The sequence below is a fragment of the Malaclemys terrapin genome, chromosome 20 (assembly GCF_027887155.1).
Source record: "Malaclemys terrapin pileata isolate rMalTer1 chromosome 20, rMalTer1.hap1, whole genome shotgun sequence".
In the NCBI taxonomy this organism is placed as follows: Eukaryota; Metazoa; Chordata; order Testudines; family Emydidae; genus Malaclemys; species Malaclemys terrapin.
The window spans coordinates 19,212,647-19,231,170 of NC_071524.1; the positions used below are offsets into that span (position 1 = coordinate 19,212,647).

General features: G+C 44.7%; 1 protein-coding gene across 5 annotated transcripts in view; it reads left to right on the plus strand.

Moving 5' to 3' along the window:
- Positions 1-18,524, plus strand: part of LOC128826611 (leucine-rich repeat and fibronectin type III domain-containing protein 1-like protein) — a 232,637-nt gene that overhangs the window by 85,510 nt on the left and 128,603 nt on the right. The gene's annotated exons all lie outside the window — the stretch shown is intronic.

Sequence of the window (18,524 nt, forward strand, 5' to 3'; positions counted from 1 at the left end):
TTTAAATTTACATTTTAACATCATCGTATTATTGCACTAATTCCAAATAGATAGGAAAGAGGTTTGATGTTGGCACAAGGTGATGTCTAGGGCATAGAAACCATGTAACAATGGAAAACCGACTGACAAACTATTGCTGCAAGTCTACAGAAATCAGCATGCTGTGACTTTAAATTCCATGGAAACTGTAGGCTAGGACAGAATGGTGGGCGGGCAGTCAGTAGTAATGGAGATTGAACACCCCAAGAACTTCAAGGATCTAATTAATTGTTTAGAAGAATTTAGGAAGAGATCTGTGTGTCACGTGCAGAATTTTAGGTATGTGACCTTTTCCTTTGAAAACCCCAAGTCCTTGTGGCTGGTAGGATCCTTCAGTGATACTCTGGGATCTGTACTTTAAAAATAACAAAACAACTTCTCATGTGTTGTATCTTTTGCTGTTTACACAACTACCGTCACATGAAGGAACCATGTCAGCTCACTAGGGTCCAAATAACTGTTTACTGAATATTCATAGATTCATAGATTCATAGATTATAGGACTGGAAGGGACCTCGAGAGGTCATTGAGTCCAGTCCCCTGCCCGCATGGCAGGACCAAATACTGTCTAGACCATCCCTGATAGACATTTATCTAACCTACTCTTAAATATCTCCAGAGACGGAGATTCCACAACCTCCCTAGGCAATTTGTTCCAGTGTTTAACCACCCTGACAGTTAGGAACTTTTTCCTAATGTCCAACCTAGACCTCCCTTGCTGCAGTTTAAACCCATTGTTTCTGGTTCTATCCTTAGAGGCGAAGGTGAACAAGTTCTCTCCCTCCTCCTTATGACACCCTTTTAGATACCTGAAAACTGCTATCATGTCCCCTCTCAGTCTTCTCTTTTCCAAACTAAACAAACCCAGTTCTTTCAGCCTTCCTTCATAGGTCATGTTCTCAAGACCTTTAATCATTCTTGTTGCTCTTCTTTGGACCCTTTCCAATTTCTCCACATCTTTTTTAAAATGCGGTGCCCAGAACTGGACACAATACTCCAGCTGAGGCCTAACCAGAGCAGAGTAGAGCGGAAGAATGACTTCTCGTGTCTTGCTCACAACACACCTGTTAATGCATCCCAGAATCATGTTTGCTTTTTTTGCAACAGCATCACACTGTTGACTCATATTTAGCTTGTGGTCCACTATAACCCCTAGATCCCTTTCTGCCATACTCCTTCCTAGACAGTCTTTTCCCATTCTGTATGTGTGAAATTGATTTTTCCTTCCTAAGTGGAGCACTTTGCATTTGTCTTTGTTAAACTTCATCCTGTTTACCTCAGCCCATTTCTCCAATTTGTCCAGATCATTTTGAATTATGACCCTGTCCTCCAAAGTAGTTGCAATCCCTCCCAGTTTGGTATCCTCCGCAAACTTAATAAGCGTACTTTCTATGCCAATATCTAAGTCGTTGATGAAGATATTGAACACATAATATGTGTAACCCTTCTGCCAGTCAGAGTTGGCAGCAACAAGGACCGGGTTCAGTATCTAGGGGTTTCTTTTCAATAATACAACACAAAACCATCTCAAGCCCCCACCCAGTGACATGGGATAATTACACACCACCCCCTGGATGCCTCTAAGAGGCAATATTTCCCCCTCTCACTAGCACAGACTCTGAATGTAGCAAAAAAAAATAATAATAATAATAAAAGGAGGGAAGTAACTCTGCATTAAGTTGGGGGAACACTGCAAACAGGGTTTATAAGCATAAACCCTAAGCTACCCCCTGCCCATGCACAGCCCCTAGCTACCCCCTTCCTGCTCCCTGAGCTGCCCCTAGCCACCCTTCTGCCTGCACCCTGAGCTGTCCCTAGCTACCCCCCTCCCTGCTCCCTGAGCTGCCCTTAGCCACCCCCTCCCTGAGCTACCCCTCTGCCCGCACACGGCCCCTAGTTACTCCCCTCCCTGCGCCCTGAGCTACCCCTCTGCCTGCACATGGCCCCTAGCTACCCTCCTCCCTGCACCCTGAGCTACCCCCTGCCCATACACAGCCCCTAGCCACCCCTTCCCTGCTCCCTGAGCTGCCCCTAGCCACCCCCTCCCTGAGCTACCCCTCTGCCCGCACATGGCCCCTAGCTACTCCCCACTGCGCCCTGAGCTACCCCGCTGCCTGCACATGGCCCCTGAGCTACCCCTCTGCCTGCACATGGCCCCTAGCTACTCCCTCCCTACCTCCTGAGCTACCCCCGGCTCCAGAGACTCTGGCCACTAGGCCTCAATGCCCAGAAGGTGAGGGGCCACAGTCTCCGAAAGGGAGCAAGTTCCTCTCCCCTTTATCCTCTGCAGCCTGATACCATGCGACACCATCTGCTGAGATTGGGATGTGTTTGGTCATCTGTGACCTACCCAGGGTACAATCTAGACTAGTGAGTAACTGTGCCACCCCTGCCCTCTAACCTGGGATGCACTTTACACTGCTTTGCTGCTGTAGCCTCCTGTCAGGACTGCTCACAAACACCCTTCGGCATGTAAGTCACTCCCATCTTAGTGTGTGTGTACCTATAACCTGCCAGTCACAGCTAGTCTCTTACCAGACTGAATTATACTGCCGGGTGACCCCAGCACAGTCCCAGTCCCAGACGTTTCCCCAGAAATGTACGTCTTGTACTGCCCAGCCCTGTGCTGGACAATACAAGCTATATAAAGTCTGTCCTAGGTATGTTACCGGATCTCAGTCCAGTTCCAAGTGAGGCATTACACTGTCCCTAAATGGCTCCTTGTTAGCATTCTCAGTAGAGAAGCCAAGGATTGAATATAAACTATTTCTTGTAATGGTCCCTCCAGTGGAACTTTGAGGTGTATTGGTGGGTCGCACGGGAAGCTTTTGCTTTCTGCTGCTGCTTGTGTTGTCCCTGTTCTGGGATAAAGACATTCAGGGCTGTCAGTCTGCCAGTTTTCACTAGCATTGAAATTACAAACACACAAAAGAAAATACATGCTCAAAGCTATTGTGCAAATTCAGACTGCGTTTTGTAATTCTGTTTCTGGGAAAGATTTCGACCTGGAGTGGCACTTACTTACATGAGGGCATATTTTGGCCCCTTTTGCTTATTGTGACCCTTCTTATTGGCAGGTCCTATGTTCCTATTTGAGAGTCATAGGCCAAGGAAGGAAAAGAAACCGTGAACGAGTCATTGAACATAAACAAGGTGTTGCTTACAGTCACATACAAATGGAAAGGCAATGATGAATAGGAAATGTTAGTTGTGTTGCCTTTACAACATTATGCTCTAACCATGCCTTTAATCTATTTACATCACTGAATGTAGTTAATAGGAGTGTTTAATAATATTAATGAATGGCTCTTAGCTTTACTGTCTGCGATGTTGTGCAGGCACATCCCTTTTATGGCAGTCATGGGTCTTCTTGGCTTTCCCCAGAATTGGGCCCGATCTTGCACCCACTGAAGTAAACTGCAAAGTTTCCTCAATTCAGTGGCTACAGAACCAGGGCCATTACGACACTATTTCCTAGGACAAGTTTTAAAAGCTTTAAACTGAGCTTCAGCTTTCAATTCAAGGGGACTGGTGAGCCTTCTGCGTCCCCAGATGCTGTTTAGGCACCAAGGTTGGGTTCAAGATTCCTCCTGTCTGTCAGAGAAAAAGGAGCTAAACGTTTTTGTGTTTCCTGTCCCATATTTAAAGGACACTTGCTATCACAGCATCAGGGATGGCAGAGACTATTTATCATCTTCCTCTCCTCCACATTGTCCAAGTGCACAGCAGCTGGCTTAGCTGCTGCATTATTGGGGGGAGGGAGGAAATATGTATTTGCAATTGCTGTATCTTAAAAAGTTGCTGGTCACATGTGTGTTCTGTTTTGTGGTCAATATCCATGAGAATTGAATACAACTTTCCTCCCTCTGTCTAGAACCTAATAGCATTTAGGAAGTTGGTGGGCTGATGTATAATGTTCTCAGCTCAATGGGGGAGTGCAAGGAAACATTTCTGGTACCTGGCAGGCTAACCTTCTTGATTGGACTGATGTCAGTGAACCTCATGGATAGGGGAGACAAGTCCAAGCTGCAGCTGGGAGGTTTTGTTACTTAGGAGGATCTGGGGGGACACAGCTACGTTTCTAGATAATGTTTAGAAAGAGGTGGAAGCTGATGGTCAATCAGAAATCTGGGTCCTGGCTACGTGGGAAGCTGTTCATGCCACCATGGGATGATGGGCTAGAAGATATTTTGGTGTTCAGAAGGTGTTCTGTTAAGTCCGTGGCTGGGTGTGGACTTTGTCATTCATTTATATATAGTTGCATTTGAGCTTCTGTAACTATTTAAATTTTGCAAATAGACATCTCTCTGCTAACTTGCAGCAGTAACAGACCATCCCCAAACTGACTTTGATACACACAATGGAGAACAAAACTCACACACCATTTCCAGCTATTTCTATAGATTTTTCACTTCACACATCCATGCCTGCCTCAAGCATAGGCCTGAGTACACAAAGGGAAAGCCAGGCTCTCCATCTTTATCTTAGGGTTTAGGGATGGGTAGGGTAACATTGAAAACACAGCTCGACCAATCTGCACCCTTGTTAGCCTATATGGTGGCGATGGTACCTGCTCTAAAAAGCTGCCTTTAAAAGTCCATACACCCCTTTTTGTGTACCCTGAAGCTTGAATCATTTTGTGCTGCTTGAATCTAAGGCCAGGTCTATGCTAGAAATTTTTGCCAGTATAGTAATGTTGGGTAGGGGGTATGTTTTGGGCAACATTTCTATACCAGCTAAAACCCTAATGTAGATGCATTTATAGGGACATAAAAGAACTTTTGCTAGTATTGTTTATTTTGCTCACTGAACTGGAATAAGCTTTACTGCAGAAACTTTTTTTTTGCTGATATAAGGTCTATCTGCACTGAGGTTTTTGCTGGAATAGCTATACAGGTATAGCTGTACCAGCAAACCTTTTAAGTGTTGTCTAGACCTAAGGTTAGGGCATGTGAAGATTTGGAGGTCAGCCAAAACTGCAGGCCATCAAATGCTAACCCAAATCGCATGCCATTTCCACTTCATCCCACACATCCGTGTGTTAGACCAGAATAGCTAAACTTAGCTTGTTTTTAACTCACCTCTCAGTTCAGCTTGGCCCCTTGTCTCTCTTTTGCATTGTAAGCACTTCAAGGCAGGGACAGTTGTTATTTTTGTGTCTTGTACAGCCCCAAATGCACTGTTGGCATAATTACAGCAGCAGCAAGACTAATAATAAATTGTCTTTGCAATTTCGGGCACACACTTTCAGGGCTGACTTTCTTTTTTGAACCCAGCAAGCTGTGTGTGACTGTGCTTCTCTCCTCTCCCTACCTGCATCAGTGCTCATAATAAGGTCACTTTAACCCTGTACCTTTCCATTGTAGTTTTATCAAACTCTGAATCCAAATATTTCCAAATAATTTAGTATTCAGTAGGCATTTGCCCACCCCTACTGCACAGTCCCCTTGATACAATAATTGATATTTTCTATTGCGAAAAATTGATTTCTTATCTGCACTCAGCCAGTACTCACTTCATAAATTAACTTCATTATTTTAATTCCATACACACAAGATGCACCCATCCTGACATCTTCAAAATGCCATTTAATTAAGCTGTAGTCCTAGAGTTCTCCAGCCACTCAACCCACAAAGTATGCTTCCAGGACACCCTGCAATTAGATTTGATCTCTCATTAGCTGGGACAGTTTTTTCTCCTATAACATTCATTAGTGCTTTATCTACGGTGTAAAAAAAAATCTGCAAATGAATGAATGTTTTATTAGCTAGATGTTCCTTCAGTTCACATTGTAAATGCTCTTAGTTTAAAAATGTTAATGTTCCATACTCAATACGTCCAAGTAATTTATAAATGGCATCTTAGCTTATGTGATAGAAGTGCTCAAGAGGTATTTATTGATGCTTTATACGTGTAACTAGGAAGATTTTTCTTTCCCTACATTATCCATATATTTACTTTACTTACAATCTTATTAGAAAGTGTTTTCTGAAGGCTCATAATCCAATACTGCAGTGTTTCCCAAATTTGGGATGCCACTTGTGTAGGGAAAGCCCCTGGAAAACCGGGCCGGACCGGTTTGTTTACCTGCCGCGTCCGCAGGTCCAGCCAATCGCGGCTCCAGGCCAATGGGAGCTGCGGGAAGCGGCGCGGGCTGAGGAACGTACTGGCCGCCGCTTCCAGCAGCTCCCATTAGTCTGGAGCAGCGAACCGCGGCCAGTGGGAGCCGCGATCAGCCGGACCTGCGGACATGGTAGGTAAACAAACCGGTCCGGCCCGCCAGGGGCTTTCCCTACACGAGCAGCGTCCCAAGTTTGGGAAACACTGCAATACTGTATTTCTTCTCATAAATGCCTTTCAGTGCTTTTCTAAGTGAAGCCTCATCACAGGGATCTTTAATTTGAATTATGTTATCAATCTATATGACCCTTTTGTAAACACACTCCTGTTTCTTATGTTTAGTGATAAAGTTGCTGTCATGTTATATTAAATTCTCTGCATGAAAATATGTAAGGTCATGCACCTCCACTACTTTAGCATTGCTGTTTATAATTTTGTTTTAAGATACTGCAGGCTGAATATCTGCCAATTTCTTTTCTTCATGTTTCTATGAACCTCAAGGTGCTCTACTTGAGACTTTATTAGAATCAGCAATCCCTTTATGAACCCATATTTCAGCTGCAAAAGCACAGCTCCTCCATGTCTAATTCTTTTGCAAATAGAAGGTAACTAAACTTCTTCCATAAGTGGCAATTTGCCTTTTTTTTTTTTTTTTTTTTTCTCTTTAGGATTTAGTCCACTCAATAGGAAACTGTGTTTTTATATTTCCTACTTTTCCACCTCCCCACGCACTCTGTAGGGAAAAATAACTGCACTTTTCTATGCAACAGAAACTATCTTCTGCAGGCAAAAAGAACTGTCAATTAGAACTGACTCAAACTTTTAAAATGGGTTCCTAAAGCCACCTGTGTCTCCCTCCATTATCAGTCATTGTCACCTAAAGAGCTGGAGATGTACTGAACTGCTGAACCTTGAGTAATTGAGGTACTTTGGAAAATGGGTCTCTGTCTACCCAGGAAATTTGCACGTATCTGGTTTAGAGTGATCGTTTTCACACACTCTTGGGGGGAGGGGGAAATCTTTCCAGTGGTTCATTACCAGAAAGTGATCTCAGATTCCAACAGAGTAGATGAGGTTTTTTTCAGTCTTTGCACAGAAATACAGTGAAGGTAGGTTCCTCCAGATAGACAACACTTTGCAAAAGCTGCATATTACCAATAAAATCCCCAAACCCTCCAGATACTTTGTATATAAACATGCATTTATTTTGTAAAATAAATATCAACTGGATGGAGATGGACAAAACTCTTTAATGAAGCAACAAATTTATACCCACTTGTTTTATTAAATAATACCTCACCTCTCAAATGAAGCATTGTAGATAGATGGTGGAAACCCTGATTTAAGTCATCCTTACTGTGAAAATGTGCCATACCTTCAGTAATGAAAAAGAGAAAACATAATGGGAACTTACAAACTGGGGCCTGGGGTGTGGATGATTCAGCAAATAGCTGCCAGTTGCAAAATGGCTCTGTTAGGGCTACAGCTACTTGGTTCTGCCAAATTTTAAAGTGCGAGCTCCAGAAAGGTTTGCAGGAAGAAAATTTCCTATAAAATATCATTCCCTGCACTAGGGAGAGTTAGGAGGACTAAGAAGTCATCCGGGACTCGTGTGGAAGATGTTGTTTTGATGCCATGCCTATTATGAGTCTATCAACCATAACCCTAACCAAGACAGCCTTCTGCTCAGAGCTAAGATAATTCTACAAACCTGTATCCAGTATCCGAGCAGAAACTTTGTGCTGAGTAAGCCCATTAAACTACATTTAAACTGGCTAACACTTCTTGGTTATGTCTTAGAATTACTTAAAGAGATACACCTCTACCTCGCTATAACGCTGTCCTCGGGAGCCAAAAAATCTTACTGCGTTATAGGTGAAACCATGTTATACTGAACTTGCTTTGATCCATTGTAGTGCGCAGCCCCGCCCCCCCGGAGCACTGCTTTACTGCATTATATCCGAATTCATGTTATATCGAGTTAGCAGTGTATTATTTTTAGATATTAAAACATGGCATGGGAAGATCTGTACCAATTTAGTGTGCATTCTTTTCTGTGTGAAGATGATGACCTAGAACAGGGGTGGGCAAACTTTTTGGCCTGAGGGCCACATCGGGGTTCCAAAACTGTATGGACAGCCATGTAGGGAAGCCTGTGCCACCCCAAACAGCCTAGCCCCTGCCCCCTATCAGTCCCCTCCCACTTCCTGCCCCCCGGAACTCCCACGCCCATCCACCCTCCCACACCATTCCCTGACCTCCCCCTGAACCTCCTCCCCATCCAACCGCCCCCTGCCCCTTATCCAACCTTGCCCCCCCCGGTCTTCGCCCCCTTATGCTGCTCAGAGCAGCATGTCTGGCAGCCACGCCGCCCAGCCAGAGCCAGCCATGCCTCCGCGTTACCCAGTAGGAGCTCACAGCCCCGCCGCCCAGAGCGCTGGGGCCATGGCAAGCTGAGGCTGCAGGGGAGGGGCCGGAGGCTGGCTAGCTTCCCGTGCCGGGAGCTCAAGGGCCAGGCAGGACAGTCCTGCGGGCCGTAATTTGCCCACCTGTGACCTAGAAGGTACCTTCATGCCCTCATCCATGAGACGGTGCCCCTTTTGGGAAGAAAACCGATATTGCTGCTTGACTATCTCTATTTCTATTATTCACTTATCACTTTTTCTAGAAGTGCTGCCTCTTTGCTGCTGATAATCATCACCTAAAGGAAAGACTCTTCGGGTGGCAGGTTAAATTGGGTGAGGTGTCTGTGGCTTGGTACGACTGGTGGACAGTTTACTATCCATATATTTCTTCTTCCATGTGTTTCTGCCAATTTGGGAAGCTCCCACTGCATAGAAAGAACTAGGGAAGTATGCTTGGGCACCTGAAGGAGTTACCTGACCTCTGTATGGGTAATTCTCAAGTAGTGATTGATGTGGCCCATAATCATTTGAAGAAGCTAAATCCCTTTATAAGTTCACTGTATTCAGACCTTCCTGTGACTGTTCTGACCATCCATCATTCTGACTCTGTCACTCCAGAATGTCTGCAGCTACTGTGATCTAATCCAATCACTGCCCTGAGCAGGTACCAGCCCTTTGATAAAAGCATGACAGATGCTCTCACCTGATGTACATTTGAGGCACTGACTAGCAGTTCAATAGAAGTTTCTCAGATGCATGCAACACGTGATAATTGCCCTTGTTGGCATTGCTTCAGGATGTTTAACTGCCCAGTGCTTTCAATTAGCTAACACTAATGCCTGACTGATGAGTTTTTATTGCTCTAATTACAGTTACAACATTTGGAACCACTCAGTGCTACTTTCCATCCCATGGCTCTGCTCAAATTCATAACACCTAAACAACAGTGCAAGAAATAATTGCACACCCTGTCACCTTGCTTGGAGGGCTGGAACCACTCCCAGGACATAACATGAGGCCCTTTTCAAGTTTAAGGGCTAATTGTTAAAGGAAAATTCAAACATTTGCATACACCCAAAATGCTCATTTAGTCTTTTAAAATGGATTAAGTTGTCCATTTAATTAGGCGTTTGTTAGCAATTGTTTAAGGTGCTACGCCATACTCAATTACTTGAATTATTCAACAGTTCAGTCTCCATAAAATCAAAAAGACATTGTGGTGTTTTTCATGGAGATGTTTTGTGTAATATGAACTATGAGTACCCCAATAATTGCCATACCACGTCTGGCCTGTAACCTATTCAGTGCTTCAGAGGAAATTGCTAGAATTCCTGCAGTGGACAGTAATGGAATAAACTTCCTATGGAAGAAGTTTCTTTCTAATCCTTGTGGGTTAGTGGTTGGTTTATGCCCTGAAAGAGGAGGGCTTATGTTATTTATCATTCTAATAAAACAGGAGTACTTGTGGCACCTTAGAGACTAACAAATTTATTAGAGCATAAGCTTTCGTGGGTTTTAGCCCACGAAAGTTTATGCTCTAATAAATTTGTTAGTCTCTAAGGTGCCACAAGTACTCCTGTTCTTTTTGAGGATACAGACTAACATGGCTGCTACCCTGAAACCTATCATTCTAATGTAACTGTGTATATTCTTATTCAGATAAATATCCATTCCTTTTCTTGAATCTTTCTAAGCTCTTGGCCACAAAGATACCTTGTGGCACTCAATGCCACAGGTAAATTATTCTTTGAGTAATAAAACTTATTTCCTTTTATCAGTGTTAAATATTTTGCCTTTCCTTTTCATGTTCTTGCAAAATGAGAGAGGTGAACAAAAGTGCCCAATATACTTTCTTCTTCATGTTGATTAACTTATATATCTCTGCCATGTATATCTTTCTTTCCTTCTCTGCACTGAGGAAATCCACCTGTTCTCTAGCTCCAGTTCCTAGTAATGGTGTGACTATTAGTGTAGCCTTACCATTGATGTTTTGTTTGTCAGCCATCTCTAGACTTGTTTAATTTGTTTCTGATGTCCCTTTTGAAGCACTAGCAAAGGGAGTGGATTATGCTGTCTCAGTATCAAAGCACTAGGAGGACAGAGGGAGTGTATCCACCCTCATCCTCTCTTTCTTATAGAAGCAAGAAGCCCACAGAAGCAAGAAGATTCTTAGGATGTTTTCCCAACCGCTGCTAGGAGCAATAGAGAGACATCATTGATGTATTAAATATGATTCCAACAAAGTTCTTCCACATTCTAATGCATAGACTACAAGGAATTCAATTTGGGAAGATTGGATTATAAGAGTCTTGTATAGCTTTTGGCTACACAGCCCTCCTTCAGTACCTTCAGATTGCTCGTTTTATAGATTGTAAGCTGTTTGTACATCAATAACCAGAGAACAAAGATATTTTTTCTTCTTTTTTTCCCCCGTCTGTAATGGTAGAGTATCTGAGCTTTTCTTATTGGTTCTGGCACATCTGTTTTCCCCTGGAGCATAATCTATTTCTCAGGTGGAATAAAACTAACAAAATCACTTATTTTACATACTAAATTATCAGAGTTATATGTGAAGCGAGGAGAGGCAGCAGCAAAACAACTTACAGGGTCAGTAAATAAAGCTGAATCTCTCACTGTGTTACTCTAAGGCAGTAAGAAGAAGAACAGGAGTACTTGTGGCACCTTAGAGACTAACAAATTTATTAGAGCATAAGCTTTCGTGGACTACAGCCCACTTCTTCGGATGCATATATCAAGGCATATTTCTCAACCTATTTACCATTGTGGGCTGCATGTGTGGCGCACAATGTGTTATGTGGGCCGCATCCAATGCTACCTCTATGGCCCTCAGGATGTCTCATGGGCTGCAGCTCTGTGCTGATTGGGCCGCGGGTTGAGAAACACTGCTCTAAGCCCATGTCTACACTACCACTTATATCGGCAAAATTTATGAAAAAGCACAACTCTGAGTGACATAAGTGGTAATGTTCACAGCGCTATGTCAACCTAGCTACCACCACTTGTTGAGGTAGTTTTATTATGTCAATGGGCAAGCTCTCTCCTGTCGGCATAGAGCGGCTACATGCGTGATCTTACAGCGGTGCTGCTGCATTGGTACAGCTCTGCCTCTGTAAGCTCGCTAGTGTAGACATGGCCTAATATGGTAAACAGCTTTGTTTGCCACTGGCAAGGTGAACCTGCAACAGGTAGTTTATGCTTTAAAATCACACTTGAGAACATTCTGATCTGGAAGAAGAGCCAGGAATAGCCATCAGATTATTGATCCAATTAGTAATTTCCCAATTTATCACTTTTAAATATGTTAGGTGAGACATTCCTATATACCTCCCCTCAAAAACAGGATGTGAGAGAGGCAAGAGTGATCCCTAGATTCTGTTCAGGTTCCTACACTGCACTCGTCACCATGTGCCTCAATAACAAATCAGAAACAAGATTTACTAGTGCATTAAACACTTATTAATTATTGCTGCCCTATTTCTCCAAGAACTACCACTGTACTGTGCTACCTTATTAGTTGTGTTACAACAGCACCTAAAGGCCCCAGAGGGCTAGATGTTGTACAAACATATCAAAAGACATTGTCCCAGCACACAAGAGCACATTATTATTTATTATTTGCATTATATAGTGCCTAGAGGCTTCCAGCCAAGATTGTGGGCTCCATTGTGCGAGACAACATACACCTGCACAGTAAGAGACAATCCCTTTTCTGAAGAACTTAGTCTAAATATATAAGAGAGACACAGGCTGTGAGAAAGTTCCTATTGTTAGCCCCCCTTGACAGATGGAGAACTGTGGTACAGAGCGACAAAGAGTCCTGTGGCACCTTACAGACTAACAGATGTATTGGAACATAAGCTTTCGTGGGTGAATGCCCACTTCGTCAGATGCATGGGTGGTCCAGAGAGATCAGACAACTTGTCCAAGGTCAAATGGGAAGACTGTAGCAGAGCCACATACTGAATTCAGATCCCTTGAGTCCCAGGCCAGTGTCTTAATCACAAGACTATCTTTCATTTCTGTGGGTACAGGGTCTGCCCTTATGGAACAGCTTGCAGGATCAGGGCGTAAGTTACATTATATACATTTAATATTGTATGATCATTGGCTGAAAGGTATGCCTTGTTAGAATTTTTGTATTCCTTTAATTGGCCTCCAGCTAAGGCCCTTGAAATAAAGGGCTGCACAGTATAATGGGACAATAATGATAATTTGAATTTTGCATTAATACAACATACTAACTGGTACTTCTTGTTTAGTAGGTTCAGTATACTTAACATAGGAACAGCAATGAAATTCAAGAATACATGAGAACAGATTTAAAGATGTGATAGACTGGTGTCAATTCAACATTTTTTCTGTTCGCCTGGTTCATTTTGGACAAACTGTATTTTAGAAATTAACAATTGACCTTAGCTAGACCCGACAACTGATTTCTCCAGTGAACACTTATAGTATCTGAGAAGCAGTCCCATTGAAAACCATACGATAGTCTGGTTGATACTGGCTGATATTGAATAATGCACGTCTTTCACATATTCCATTTTGTTAGAAATAAGGTATGCTGGCTTTTTTCGTCTCTTATTGTGGGCTTTGCCCTACAATTTGGTTGAAAGTGGAAATCTAAAGCTTCCCAGGAGATACTTCTTTCATGAAAAATGCTCACTTAAAAATCATGGAATTTTCAGCTCCGTTAGAGAGGATTGGAGAGTAAGAATTCCTATTTCTCAATTCACATACTCAGTATTGTATAACTAGAAGACCAGGATTCACTTGCAAATCAAAATGCCAGCTGTGTGGAACTAGAACACGGAGAGTTTTCCAATTACAAAATGGACACAAATCAATTGAACTGCCCAGTGATATTTAAGCCTTAATTTTTTCAAAACTTGTGAAGACCTTTTCATTTTAAATATATTAAGGTTTCTTCTTCGAGTGCTTGCTCATGTCAGTTCCATTCTAGGTGTGCGTGTGCCCAAGTGTGCAGTCATCGGTGATATTTGCCTTAGCAGTATCTGTAGGGCCAGCTGTGGCGCCCCCTTGAGTGCCATGCTCATGCATTGGTATATAAGGCGAGCCAGCCCTATGCCCTCTCAGTTCCTTCTTACTGCTTGAGGTGATTAGTCAGAGCACCTTTCCTTGCATAGCAAGGGCTAGCAGTTTCTCTTCTGACTTTGAGCCTTAGGGCCTTGTAAATAGTTAGTTAGTGTTGAGTAGTTAAGTGGAGTTAGAAGTTAGAGTCCCAGCGGAGACTTCGTCCCAGGTGGGGCATGCCCTGGGGTTTAAAGCCCTGTGTGGACTGGAACAGGCCTATGCCTGTAAGTAAACCGCACAGCAGCTGCTCAAGTGCTTGCGGGAATCGCATGTGAAGGACAAGTGTTGTATTTGTAAAAATTTTCGACTCAGGACTCAGAAAGATCGGGATATTCATTTGCGGGATCTCCTCATGGAGGCTGCCCTTTGTCTGGCTTCTGAGCTGTCCCACCAAGACTCACCTAGTATCTCGGCCACGGTGCACAGCGCACCTTCGGCACGGGGCTCAACCCAACACCACTCCCCGTCGCTGGTGCCCAGAAAGAAAGCAAGGAAGCACGGTTCCCCGGCCCTAGACAAGAAAGGCCATGGGGCATTGGGCAAAGGACCTGGTTCAGGCTGCCCAGCCACTCCGGAGCCATGTGAATGTGTCTTCCCCAGTCAGGGCCTTTAGCCCCTTAAAGGATCCACCACCAACTCCTGGGAGTGGTAGGGGACCCAAACTCCTGACTTCATCAATGCTTTCCCAAGCTCCCCAGCGCTGAGAGAGCAGAGGCCTCCGCTCGCACTGCCAGCACACAGCAAAGGCTCCCTATGAGGGCAAGCCTGCTGCTAAGACCCCTCGGGGTAGTGGAGCAAACAAGGCAACGCTCTCCATCTCCGTGACGCGGGCCTCCAGCATCTCGGCACAGATCCTCTGGGGCTCGTGCTCGGTTACTGGCACCGCGATTATGGTTCCTGCCATCTCAATGGGGATCTCCTTGGGGGAGGCGCCGGTCTTCCTTCTACCAGCACCGTTCACCCTCCTGCCAGTTGTCCTCTCGGCGCAGATCTTGGTCGCCTGCCCCGTGGGAGCGCTTCCTGTTGCAATTCTGGTCCCCCGGCCCTGGTCCCTTAATACTGACACTGACCTCCCACTCGAGATACTGGAAAAGAGTGAAATTCACCCCTGTGCAGCGGGCCATGTGGAGTAGTTAGTTATCAAATTCCTTGTCCTCCAAAATTATTAGAGCGGACCAGGGTGTGTTGCTGAGGGAGATTAATAAAGAGAGACTTCTTGGTCAGTAGGGTTTTTAATTGGGCTTGCTGGTTTTTTGACTGGCTGGCTGGGCTGATGGTTGTAGTGTGCTGGTTTTGGGGTTTTTTCCCCCCTCCTTGGAAAAAGAAACCTGCCATATTGAAACGAGCAACTGTAAGCTGCTCAGCCAGCAGTACATAGGTCATGTGGTGCTGGGAAGGACAGACAGACCTGAGGCTTGCGAGCGGAGACCAGGATGGGGGAAGGTGGGGTTCCTGTGAGGGGACAGTAGTGTGGGCTTCCTCGAGGACTGAGGTTCCTGTGAGAAGGGCTCATGGGCCTGGGGGTTGGGGTTGGGAGAGTGCACCTGAAAGAGGAAGAGTTGGAGGTACCAAACCTACATATCAGGGAGTTCTCTAGTTGCTTCTGAAGGTACGGCTCTGTGGTTATGTCCTCACACTCCAAGCAAGAACTAGGTGCACCCCTTCTCTCTCAAAAAAGGGGGGGCTTTAGTGGGACATTTCATCCCTTTTTCAAAAATTGCTGCCATATACAAAAAACACTTACCAAAGCATTCAGGAATGTGAATTGGGTGACAGGGTTGCTCAAAAGATTGGTAGTAGAAGGTGGTACTTTTATGTCTAGATCACAGGTTCAGATCAAACCAGTTTATAAGCCAGATGTTTTAAGGAGAGTCTGGGGGATGTTTGCATTTGCATTTGCCCATGGAGTGGCTAAATCAAGTAATTCATAGAATATCAGGGTTGGAAGGGACCTCAGGAGGTCATCTAGTCCAGCCCCCTGCTGAAAGCAGGACCAATCCCCAACTAAATCATCCCAGACAGGACTTTGTCAAGCCTGATATTCAAAAGGAGATTCCACCATCTCCCTAGGTAACCCATTCCAGTGCTTCACCACCCTCCTAGTGAAAAAGTTTTTCCTAATATCCAACCTAAACCTCCCCCACTGCAACTTGAGACCATTACTCCTTGTTCTATTATGTGGTACCATTGAGAAGAGTCTAGATCTATCCTCTTTGGAACCCCCTTTCAGGTAGTTGAAAGCAGCTATCAAATCCCCCCTCATTTGTCTCTTCTGCAGACTAAACAATCCCAGTTCCTCAGCCTCTCCTCATAAGTCACATGCTCCAGCCCCCGAATAATTTTTGTTGCCCTCCGCTGGACTCCTTCCAATTTTTCCACATCCTTCTTGTAGTGTGGGGCCCAAAACTGAACACAGTACTCCAGATGAGGCCTCACCAATGTCGAATAGAGGGGAATGATCGTGTCCCTTGATCTGCTAGCAATGTCCCTACTTATACAGCCCAAAATGCCATTAGCCTTCTTGGCAACAAGGGCACACTGTTGACTCATATCCAGCTTCTCGTCCACTGTAACCCCTAGGTCCTTTTCTGCAGAACTGCTGCTTAGCCACTCGGTCCCTAGTCTGTAGCAGTGCATGGGATTCTTCCGTCTTAAGTGCAGGACTCTGAACTTGTCCTTGTTGAACCTCATCAGATTTCTTTTGGCCCAATCCTCTAATTTGTCTAGGTCCCTCTGTATCCTATCCCTACCCGACAGCATATCTACCACTCCTCCCAGTTTAGTGTCATCTGCAAACTTGCTGAGAGTGCAGTCAATGCCATCCTCCAGATCATTAGTGAAGATACTGTACAAAACCAGCCCCAGGACCGACCTTTGGGGCACTACGCTTGATACCGGCTGACAACTAGACATGGAGCCATTGATCACAACGCGTTGAGCCCGACGATCTAGCCAGCTTTCTATCCACCTTATAGTTCATTCATCCAGCCCATACTTCAACTTGCCGGCAAGAATACTGTGGGAGACCGTATCAAAAGCTTTGTAAAGTCAAGGAATAACACATCCACAGAGCCAGTTATCTCCTCATAGAAGGCAATTAGGTTAGTCAGGCATGACTTGCTCTTGGTGAATCCATGCTGACTCTTCCTGATCACTTTCCTCTCCTCTAAGTGCTTCATAATTGATTCCTTGAGGACCTGCTCCATGATTTTTCCAAGGACTGAGGTGAGGCTGACTGGCCTGTAGTTCCCCAGATGCTCCTTCTTCCCTTTTTTAAAGATGGGCACTACATTAGCCTTTTTTCAGTCATCCGGGACCTCCCCCGATCACCATGATCACAGTTAAGCCAAGCTGGTTGCCAGCCATATTTACTATTCTTCCTACACATCGGGATGGTTTCTTCCTGCAACCTCAATCAGGATTCTTTAAAATACAGCCAGCTCTCCTGGCCTCCTTTCCCCCTCATGTTATTCTCCCAGGGGATCCTGCCCATCAGTTCCCCGAGGGAGTCAAAGTCTGCTTTTCTGAAGTCCAGGGTCTGTATTTTGCTGCTCTCCTTTCTTCCTTGTGTCAGGATCCTGAACTCTACCATCTCGTGGTTACTGCCTCCCAGGTTCCCATCCACTTTTGCTTCCCCTACTAAATTCTTCCCTGTTTGTGAGCAGCAGGTTAAGAAGAGCTCTGCCCCTAGTTGGTTCCTCCAGCATTTGCACCAGGAAATTGTCCCCTACACTTTCCCAAAACTTCCTGGATTGTCTGTGCACTGCTGTATTGCTCTTCCAGCAGATATCAGGGTGATTGAAGTCCCCCATGAGAACCAGGGCCTGTGATCTAGTAACTTCTGTTAGTTTCCGGAAGAAAGCCTTGTCCACCTCATCCCCCTGGTCTGATGGTCTATAGCAGACTCCCACCACGACATCACCTTTGTTGCTCCCACTTCTAAACTTAATCCAAAGACACTCAGGTTTTTCTGCAGTTTCATACTGGAGCTCTGAGCACTCATACTGCTCTCTTACATACAATGCAACGCCCCCACCTTTTCTGTCCTGTCTGTCCTTCCTGAACAGTTTATACCCATCCATGACAGTACTCCAGTATGTGATTTATCCCACTAGGTCTCTGTTATTCCAATCACATCCTAATTCCTTGACTGTGCCAGGACTTCCAGTTCTCCCTGCTTGTTTCCCAGGCTTCTTGCTGTGTATAGGCACGTAAGATAACTGGTTGATCATCCCGCTTTCTCAGTATGAGACAGGAGTCCTCCCCTCTTGCGCTCTCCTGCTTGTGCTTCCTCCTGGCATCCCACTTACCTCAGGGCTTTGATCTCCTTCCCCCAGTGAACCTAGTTTAAAGCCCTGCTCATTAGGTTAGCCAGCCTACTTGCAAAGATGCTCTTCCCTCTCTTTGTTAAGTGGAGTCTGTCTCTGCCTATCCCATGGTCAAAGAATCCAAAGCCTTCTCTCCGACACCACCATTGACTTCCACGATTCGACAGTCTCTACCCGGGCTTTTTTCTTCCACAGGGAGGATGGACGAGAACACCACTTTCACACAAATTCTGTTTGCAGGGGTTCCTGTGTAGAACTATGCACTCAAAAAAAGACTTTGCAGAAATCTATAGTATAGTTTAATCACTTCTGACCCTCTAGAATTAACCTAAAAATATTTGTGATCAATTTCCTATTTATTGTGTGTTCCTGGGCTCTGGGGTATCTAAGGCATCTCTGGGTCAGTATCTCTAACCATAAAATGTTCTGCTATTGCCATATACCTGAAGGGATTGTAGGATGGTGAATCCCTGATAATAAGAGATTTAAATTCTGCTGTGCTGCTTAACAGGCAAGA